Raw genomic sequence first — 8433 nt, 5'->3', positions numbered from 1 at the left:
AGTTTGTAAATGCTTCCCACTGAATTATCTCCACAGGTGTCAGGAAATCATTGGGATGTTTACCCATATGCTATCTATTGACTGCCAAGAGGTAGAGTCAGAGATATTTAAGGGACAGGAGGCCATTCAGTCAATCATACCATTGCCAAAGCAAACCAAATCAAATGAATCAAACAACTCAAACCCTCCCTCATAGTCTTCTATTTATCTGTGTTGACTATTCGATGCCATCAAACAAGCCATGGGGCTGGATTTTCCACTCTCTGATGTAGTGAGAGTAATGGCCAATTCAGTGAAAAAAAGAAGTACGGGAATGAAAAAATTTATATTCCCAATATTGAGAAAGTTATTCTCAATTTTCTCCTCAAGCCTTTAGTTGTGACTTTGGGATTTTGCCCTGGAGTGGTGATATCTAATTACATTCCACTACCAATTCCCCTCTCCTTCACTCAGAAAAACTGGGTGAAACTCAGAAACTCAGAAAAGCACAAACTCTTTCACTTCTGCTGCACCGGATGTTGCATCAACCCTTCTGGCCGCACAGTCAGCAGCTCACTAGGACATCATGCTGCTCTTAGACCACTTAAAGGGGATACAATGGCCTAGTGGTATTGTCACTAGACTGTTAATCCAGGGGACCTGGGTTTGAAAGACACGACAGCAAATGGTGGAATGTGTATTCAATAAACATCTGAAATTAAGAGTTTAATGTCGACAATGAATCCATTGTCAGGAAAAACCCATCTGGTACACTAATGTCCTTTAGCAAAGGAAACTGCCATTGTTACCCAGTCTGGCCTACATGTGACTCTAAACTCACACCAATGTAGTTGATTTTCAGCTGTCCTCTGAGCAATTAGGAAGGGCAATAAATGATGGTCTAGACAGTGATGCCCTCATCTTGTGAATAATTTTTATTTTAAAAATAGCCTCCAACATTTTATCTTGAAGCTAAAATTTGTTTGTTTCTGCTAGGTCACTCTGTGACCAGAGACAGCTACGAATCTCATGGTTCTCCACACGATACTTTTGCACTGACCTGGACATGTATCTTTCCAATCTTAGTTTGCTTTCTTACTAACTCTAGTTACCGGGAGAAAGTGAGGGCTGGAGGTCAGAGTCAAGAGTGTGGTGCTGGACAGCACAGCAGGTCAAGCAGAATCTGAGGTGCAGGAGAATCGAAGCTTCAGGCATAGGTCTTTCATCAAAAATGAGTCTTGTGAGTGAAGGGGTTGAGAGATAAATGGGACGGGGGTGGGACTGGGCAAGGTAGCTGGGAATGTGATAGATAGATGAAGGTGGAGGGAAAGGTAATAGGTCAGAGAGGAGGGTGGAGTGGATAGGTGGGAAGGAAGATGGACAGGTCAAGATGGCAGTACCAATTGGAGGATTGGGACTGGGATAATGTTAGGAGCATGGTGGGGATGAACATGCAGATCCTGGGCCTCCTCCATTGCCAAACCTTAACACCTGACCTCTGGAGGAAGAACGCCTCATCTTCCGCCTTGGGACCCTGTAATCACACAGGATCAATGTGGATTTCACCAGTTTTCTCATTTCTCCTCCCCACCCCCCAACCTTATTCCAGTCCCAAGCCTCCACACGGCACCGCTCTCTTGACTTGTCCATCTTCCTTCCCACCTATCCACTCCATCCTCCTCTTGACCTATCACTTTTCCCCTCCACCTTCATCTACCTATCACATTCACAGCTACCTTTCCTCCAGCCCCACCTCCCTCCGATTTATCTTTCAGCCCCCTGGCCTTCAAGTTTCATTCTTGATGAAGGGCCGATGCCCAATTCTCCTGCTCCTATGATGCTGCCTGACCTGCTGTGCTTTTCCACCACCGCACTCTCAACTTTAGCTACAGGCTGCCACCAGCTACAGATGGTGGCAGTTTAACTTACTTTCAAACAAGGGCCAGGCAGCTTGTAATGGTAAGAAGCACTTAATAGTCAATCTATCTGGCAGCAAGGGGACAGCTATGTCATTATACGGCACAAAGCTACATCAATGCCAGAGTTGCAGTGTGTGCCAGTTTACATGACAACCACCCTGTGTGTGCTTCAAGCAAATGACCATGCATGAAATTTAGAGGGGAAAGAGTCCTTACCATGGTGAAAGGGGACTACAGGCTGTCAGGGAATCCTGCCACAGTCAATTAAGGATCTCATCTGGTTACGCGAGAAGGAATGACCACAGTCCGACCTGCAAGCAGCTTAAGGATTACATGATAGAGTGCTGAGGTCCAGTTTTCCCTGCACGGACGCAAAGGGTGAATATGATGGATATTGATGTGAGAGCAGTTAGTGATGATGCTGAGCAGAAGTGCTGACATGTTCCCAGTGAAAAAGTAAGAATCCCAGAGGATTATTAGTTTGGGAGGATGAGATGGGCAAGAACCATTGAAAACACATGGTGCATGCAAAGATGAGAGTTGTAGTTCGTGAGGCTTGGTGAGATGTATGTGTAGCGGCTGAGTTAGAATGAGTCCTGACCCTGCAAGTGTTAGATGGTAATTCTGAGCTGCAGAGGACAGAAGACTATTGGTCATCTGCAGTATGCCTGGGCATACCTTTCATCTCAGGACACAAAATGGGGTCTGGAATCACATATAGGCCATACCAGGTAAGGATGGCAGTTTACTCCCTGAAGTGCATTAGTGAACTGGATGGTTTTCCTAACAATCAGCAATGGTTTCATGGTTAAGACTGGATTCTTAAATTCTAGTTTGTTATTGAATTCAAATTCTACCATCTATCTTATTGGGATTCTAACCCAGGTCCACTGGACATTACCTGGGTCTCTGGATAAACAGTCCAGTGATAATACCATGTGGTTGTCATCTCCCCTTAGGAGTTCAGGATATTTATGTTGGATTACCAAGTTGATATTGTACGGTTACTCATAGGATGGGTAGCCAATCAAAACTGGGCGGTCTTGTAGTTTGCTATTAGTGTCCCTAACTCTGGCCAATAGTAACAGGATTAAAGTCCCATCTGCTACATTGATCTGTCATAAACCATCTGAAAGTATACCCTCCAGGATTTAGTCACATTACTGATTGTCCTTTTTTCTATCCTACCCCTACTCTCACTACCGGCCCACTTCCCCAAACAACTTGCATGACACCACCATCACTCCAGCTGAAATAAAGCAGGGGAGATTAGGCACTTCTTGGCCAAGAGATTTCTGTTGTAAACTGACCAGGACATTTACCAACTGAGTCATCAGGGAAATCGACAGCATGGTGGAGGTGACGGCCCTTGTAGCTGTACAAAATACTTGGAAAGAAACATAAATCAAACAGTTTGTTGAAAGCAGTCATATTTGAGCAACTGTTTTACTTGATGGGATGGAATTAATGCCCTGGCCAGGATTTTATGGAGCAAATTACATTCTCCTTGCCCTGAAGTATTTTGTAAAACCAAAAGTGGAATATTTTACAATCAAGTGGAATGAAATAAGAGTTCTTGTACATCCCAACATTTTACAATGGAAAGTCCATCTGGATTGTACTTGGCAAGAAATTACAGTAGTTTAGTTCCAGTGTTCTCTGGCACATCGAAGCCATAGCTGTTAAGCTCTGTTAAGTGCTGCCACCTCAGTTCCTTTATGAGGTGCTATAAAGAATGTATATTTGCAAAGTGAAACAATCATCCACTGCTGACCCACCCAGCAAAAAATTCAGAAACTTGGAAATTTGCTCAGTAAGCGGAGGCTTTGTTACAAACTGTGTTTTGTGATGTAGTATTCACAGATTAGACAGGTCCTGGTTTGTTCCTGATCCCTGCTACATTAATAATCGCAGCTGAGTCAGTGGTACCAGCACTATAATTAAGCCGTGTTCTTGCTCTCAATTATTATCAATAACGCATGCCATGTAGATATTGGAAAGGTCAGGGCTAGCAATCTGTGTCATTGCCTCCACCATGATGACTTTAATTTCACTCACTGCCCAAATTTGTGCACCCAATCACTCAGGCAACCCCTGCCACCTCCAGAAAAACTTCAATTTGAGTTAAATCACTGTTCCCCCCCCCCCCCCCCCACCACCACCACCACCACCACCCCCAGAGAGGAGGCAGACACACTGGGAAAAAATAAATTGCAAACAAAGCAGTGCTATCCGATGTATTTTCAAAATGTTAACATTCTACTGTATTCAAACTGGGAATGTGTAAGATCAAACGCAAACCATTACACCTACCTTTGCTCGCTTCCTATCAGCTACTTACAGAACAGTCATTTTGTTTTATGGCTACCCATCTTAATTGCCCTCAAGGAGGTGGTGCTGAACTGTCTTCTTAAATCACTGTAGTCCACCTGGCGAAATCAGTTGCCTGCTGTCTGTTAGGGATGGATTTTCAGCCATGATTAAGGAGCAACGATATATTTATAACGCAGAAGAGTACTTGATTTGAAGTGGATGCTATTTTCCCTGCGATCACTTGCCCTACTCTGCTGGATGGTAGAGGTCATAGATTTGGAAGGAGGTTGTCAAATTACTGCAATGCATTCTGTAGGTGTTACACACAAAGACCTCTGAGTAAATCGCTAGCCAATCTTCTTGGCTGGAAATGACACATAGAGATGAAGCTGGCATTCTTTTACACAGCTGCCCCAGAGAATGATACGACAAACAATAACCCTGGATGTTAATATAACTAACTCTCCACAGCCACCTTTACTTATTGAATGAATCTGAAACAGACATGGACCTTTCTACTGACATTTTACAATTAAAACTTCTGCAGGCAAATCCTCACTTCGATCCCCCACCCTGTCAGCATTCTAACGCCATTCCCGAATTAAATACATCCATCTCCTGACCCAGGAGTTAGATTCCCTGGGTTGACATTGCAGCCTGACTCCTTTGTACACATCTTTTCCTGAGTTTCTTACTCCAAATGGTACAAATTGGCATGATTGACTGGAGAGATCAGCATATTTCTGCTATTCTAGCAAATAAAAACTTACATATTGCCATTGGAGAAAGTTCAACAGTGCACATTTACTAGTCTTAAGGCTGTTGATAGTGATTGGAGAGTTGCCGAACTAAACTTATTTTCACTGGTGAGTAAAAATTAAAGGACAATCCAGGCTTTTAACGTAAGGAAAAGGAAAATGGGTATGAACCAGTGTCCACCCTGGAGAGACAGAAAGTGCAAAATTAAAAGACAAGCTGAAACTAATGGGCTTCGAGCATTAGCTTTTGCACAGTCTCAGCTTTCCACATAAAACAGTTAATGCTCTGTCAATTAACGCCTTCAGAAATAGAACTGGCTGAGTATCTGGTTAGGAACAGAATTAACATTTATTAGGATAACTGCAGATATCAAATGCTGTGCAGGACATGATTGCTCCTTGATTCCATTGAGGTTGAAAGGCAGAAAGGCCTTTTCACATTCTGTCTGTTGCCAGCTCATGTGGCTGCAATCCTTTGAACAAGGTTGACTGACCATGGTCAAATCTTTGATTGTTATAATTTAAGAACAAGTTGATTAGACATTGCTCAGATAGGGTTGATGCTTGAAGCTCTTGTCATAAATACAGTCTATAGACAGTTGATTGATGGAGTAAGATTTTGTCATTCAAGCTATGTTTCTCAATGTAACAATATCATTGAAATATAGAAGACCTTGTTGGTGCCCCTGGAGCTCCCATTGCATTGAAAGGCGAGGATCAATCACAAGAAATCCACAATGGCCCATCTGACAGAGTGGATTATTGATCCGGAGAAAATGAAAGCATCAATTCAGAGACTTGAATAGTTAAATATTGAGCTGAGGAATTTGCCAGGGAAATGGCCTGGGGAAACAAGAGCTAGGGGTTAGTTTGATCGCATCCAGCAAACTTGGAACCAGCTGACAGTTCAGTGATATCCAACAATTACAACGCGCACTTATTGAATTGGATGCAATGCTTCCTTCTGAAGTTCAAAGTTTGCGTATGAAACCGAGAGTTGGTTTGTGTCCTGTCAAGGTTCAAGTGCCCATTTTACACCCAGCCATCGCAAGGGTAAAATGGTATATGTATATGAAGATCACAATCAGCCAATGTATCAACTATTCAATGGTCTAATCTGTTCATATTTTAGCATAATTAACTAACTCATCACAATTGGTCTTGACTTAATCTTAATCTTAACTGCTTGACTTTGTTTCACAATATCTAGCACAATCGGGAAAATAGAGCCCTCAACACCAGACACAGCCAAAAAAAAACTGTTGCACAAACAACTGCCAGGGCCATTAACACCATCAGCAGATGATTCCATTAGTAACTGCAATTTGTAAAGAACTTCAGATTGAAATTGCAGTTCTTCATGGAATTTCATCTCTGCTGCCAGGACAGCAATAATTATTCAGGAACTGTTTTTGATGGATATGAAGAGTTTTGATGTACTGAGAAAATTGGCACTTTATGAAGTATAGTAAATAGGTGTCAAAGTCCTCATCTTATTGAAAGGATTTATGTCAATTTTATATCATAAAAAGACAATTTTCCTGCTAAAAAGGTATTTCAGGATAAAATGCAATGATGATACTGATCTTGAGAGAACATTCCTCAAGTATATCCAAATAATCATTCTCCGGTAAAAATGAAGAGTGCATAGCAGTGGCTATGCCTGGGTTCGCTCCATGGTTAGAAGGTGTTGGGTTCACTCCCTGATTAGAAGGAGCTGGGTTTACTCCCTCTTTAGATGGTGGTAGGCTAACTCCCTGATTAGAAGGTGCTGGGTTCGCTCCCTGGGTAGAAGGTGCTGGGTTCACTCCCTGGGTAGAAGATTCTGGGTTCGCTCCTTGGTGAGAAAGTGCTGGGTTCGCTCCCCGGGGTAGAAGCTGCTGGGTTCACTCCCTGGGTAGAAGCTGCTGGGTTCACTCCCTGGTTAGATGGTGCTGGGTTCACTCCCTGATTAGAAGGTGCTGGGTCACTCCTTGATTAGAAGGTGCTGGGTCACTCCCTGGTTAGAAGATGCTGGGTTCACTCCCTGATTAGAAGGTGCTGGACTCACTCCCTGATTAGAAGGTGAGGGTTTTCTCCGTTGTTAGAAAGACCTGGGTTTGCTCCCTGGGGTAGAAGGTGCTGGGTTCACTCCCACATTAGAAGATGCTGGGTTCACTTCCACCTTAGAAGGTGAGGTTTCGCTCCCTGGTTAGAAGGTGTTGGGTTCACTCCCTGGTGAGACGTTACTGGGTTCACTCCCTGGTTAAAAGGTGCTGGGTTCACTCTCTGATTAGAAGGAGCTGGGTTTGCTCCCTGATTAGAAGGTGCTGGATTCACTCCCTGTTTCGGAGGTGCTGGGTTCACTCCTTGGTAGATGATGTTCATTTCACTCCCTGGGTAGATGGTGCTGGTTTCTCTCCCTGGTTAGAAGGTGCTGGGTTCACTCCCTGGGTAGAAGGTTCTGGGTTCACTCCCAGGTTAGAAGGTTCTGGGTTCACTCCCTGGTGATGTTCGGTTCACTCCCTGGTTAGAAGGTGATGGGTTCACTGCCTGGTTTGAAGGTGCTGGGGTCGCTCCTTGGTTAGAAGATGTTGGGTTCACTCCTTGATTAAAAGGTGCTGGCTTCTCTCCCTGTTTCGAAGGTGCTGGGTTCACTCCATGATTAGATGGTGCTGGGTTCACTCCCTGGTTCGAAGGAGCTGGATTTGCTCCTGGATTAGAAGAAGATGGGTTCACTCCCTGATTAGGTGTTGGGTTCAATCCCTGGGTAGAAGGAGCTGAGGTCGATCCCTGCATTGGAGGTGCTTGTGTCACCCCCTGATTAGAAGGAGCTGGTTTTGCTCCTGGATTAGAAAATGCTGGGTTTGATTCCTCATTCATGCTGCACATGTTGCTCAAAGCATTTGCGTGATGCACTAGGACAGTCCAAAGTTGTGCAGGTTAGGTCAATTGTCCATGCTAAATCACCCATGGTGTACAGGGATGTGTAGGTTATGCGTGTTACCCATGGAAATGCAGGGTTACAGGGATAGGGTAAAGGGATGGGTCGGGGCCGAATGCTCTTTGGATGGTTGATGTGGGCTTGTTGGGTCGAATTGCCAGTTTCCATACAGTCTGGATTCTACCAAAAAAAAAACTGGAAAGAAAGCACCATTCTCGCTTCTCGTTGCTACACCATGCATGGAAGAGCCTTTAAGTGGCAGAATGACTGAATTATCATCTTTGCCAACGGTCACTGTCCAGATTTTTTTATTCAAGTAATAACGTGCAAGGCTGTGGGCCTAACTGCTGGAAATTGAGATTAGTGTCAATACATCGATACAAGTTTGATGGGCTGAAGGGCTTCTTCACTCTATGGCAGGGAGTTGGTCATGTCTGGGTCCTATATTAATTAATGCCTTAAGGAACATTTAAGTCATTTACTACAGGGAAAACGACCTCTTAATCCGAACCTGCAAACTCAAGTCTGAAAACGTAGGCCC

This window comes from Hemiscyllium ocellatum, chromosome 11 (genome assembly GCF_020745735.1).
Source record: "Hemiscyllium ocellatum isolate sHemOce1 chromosome 11, sHemOce1.pat.X.cur, whole genome shotgun sequence".
NCBI classification, from domain to species: Eukaryota; Metazoa; Chordata; class Chondrichthyes; order Orectolobiformes; family Hemiscylliidae; genus Hemiscyllium; species Hemiscyllium ocellatum.
The sequence above is the reverse complement of the archived record's forward strand: the minus strand, read 5'-3'. Positions refer to the sequence as shown.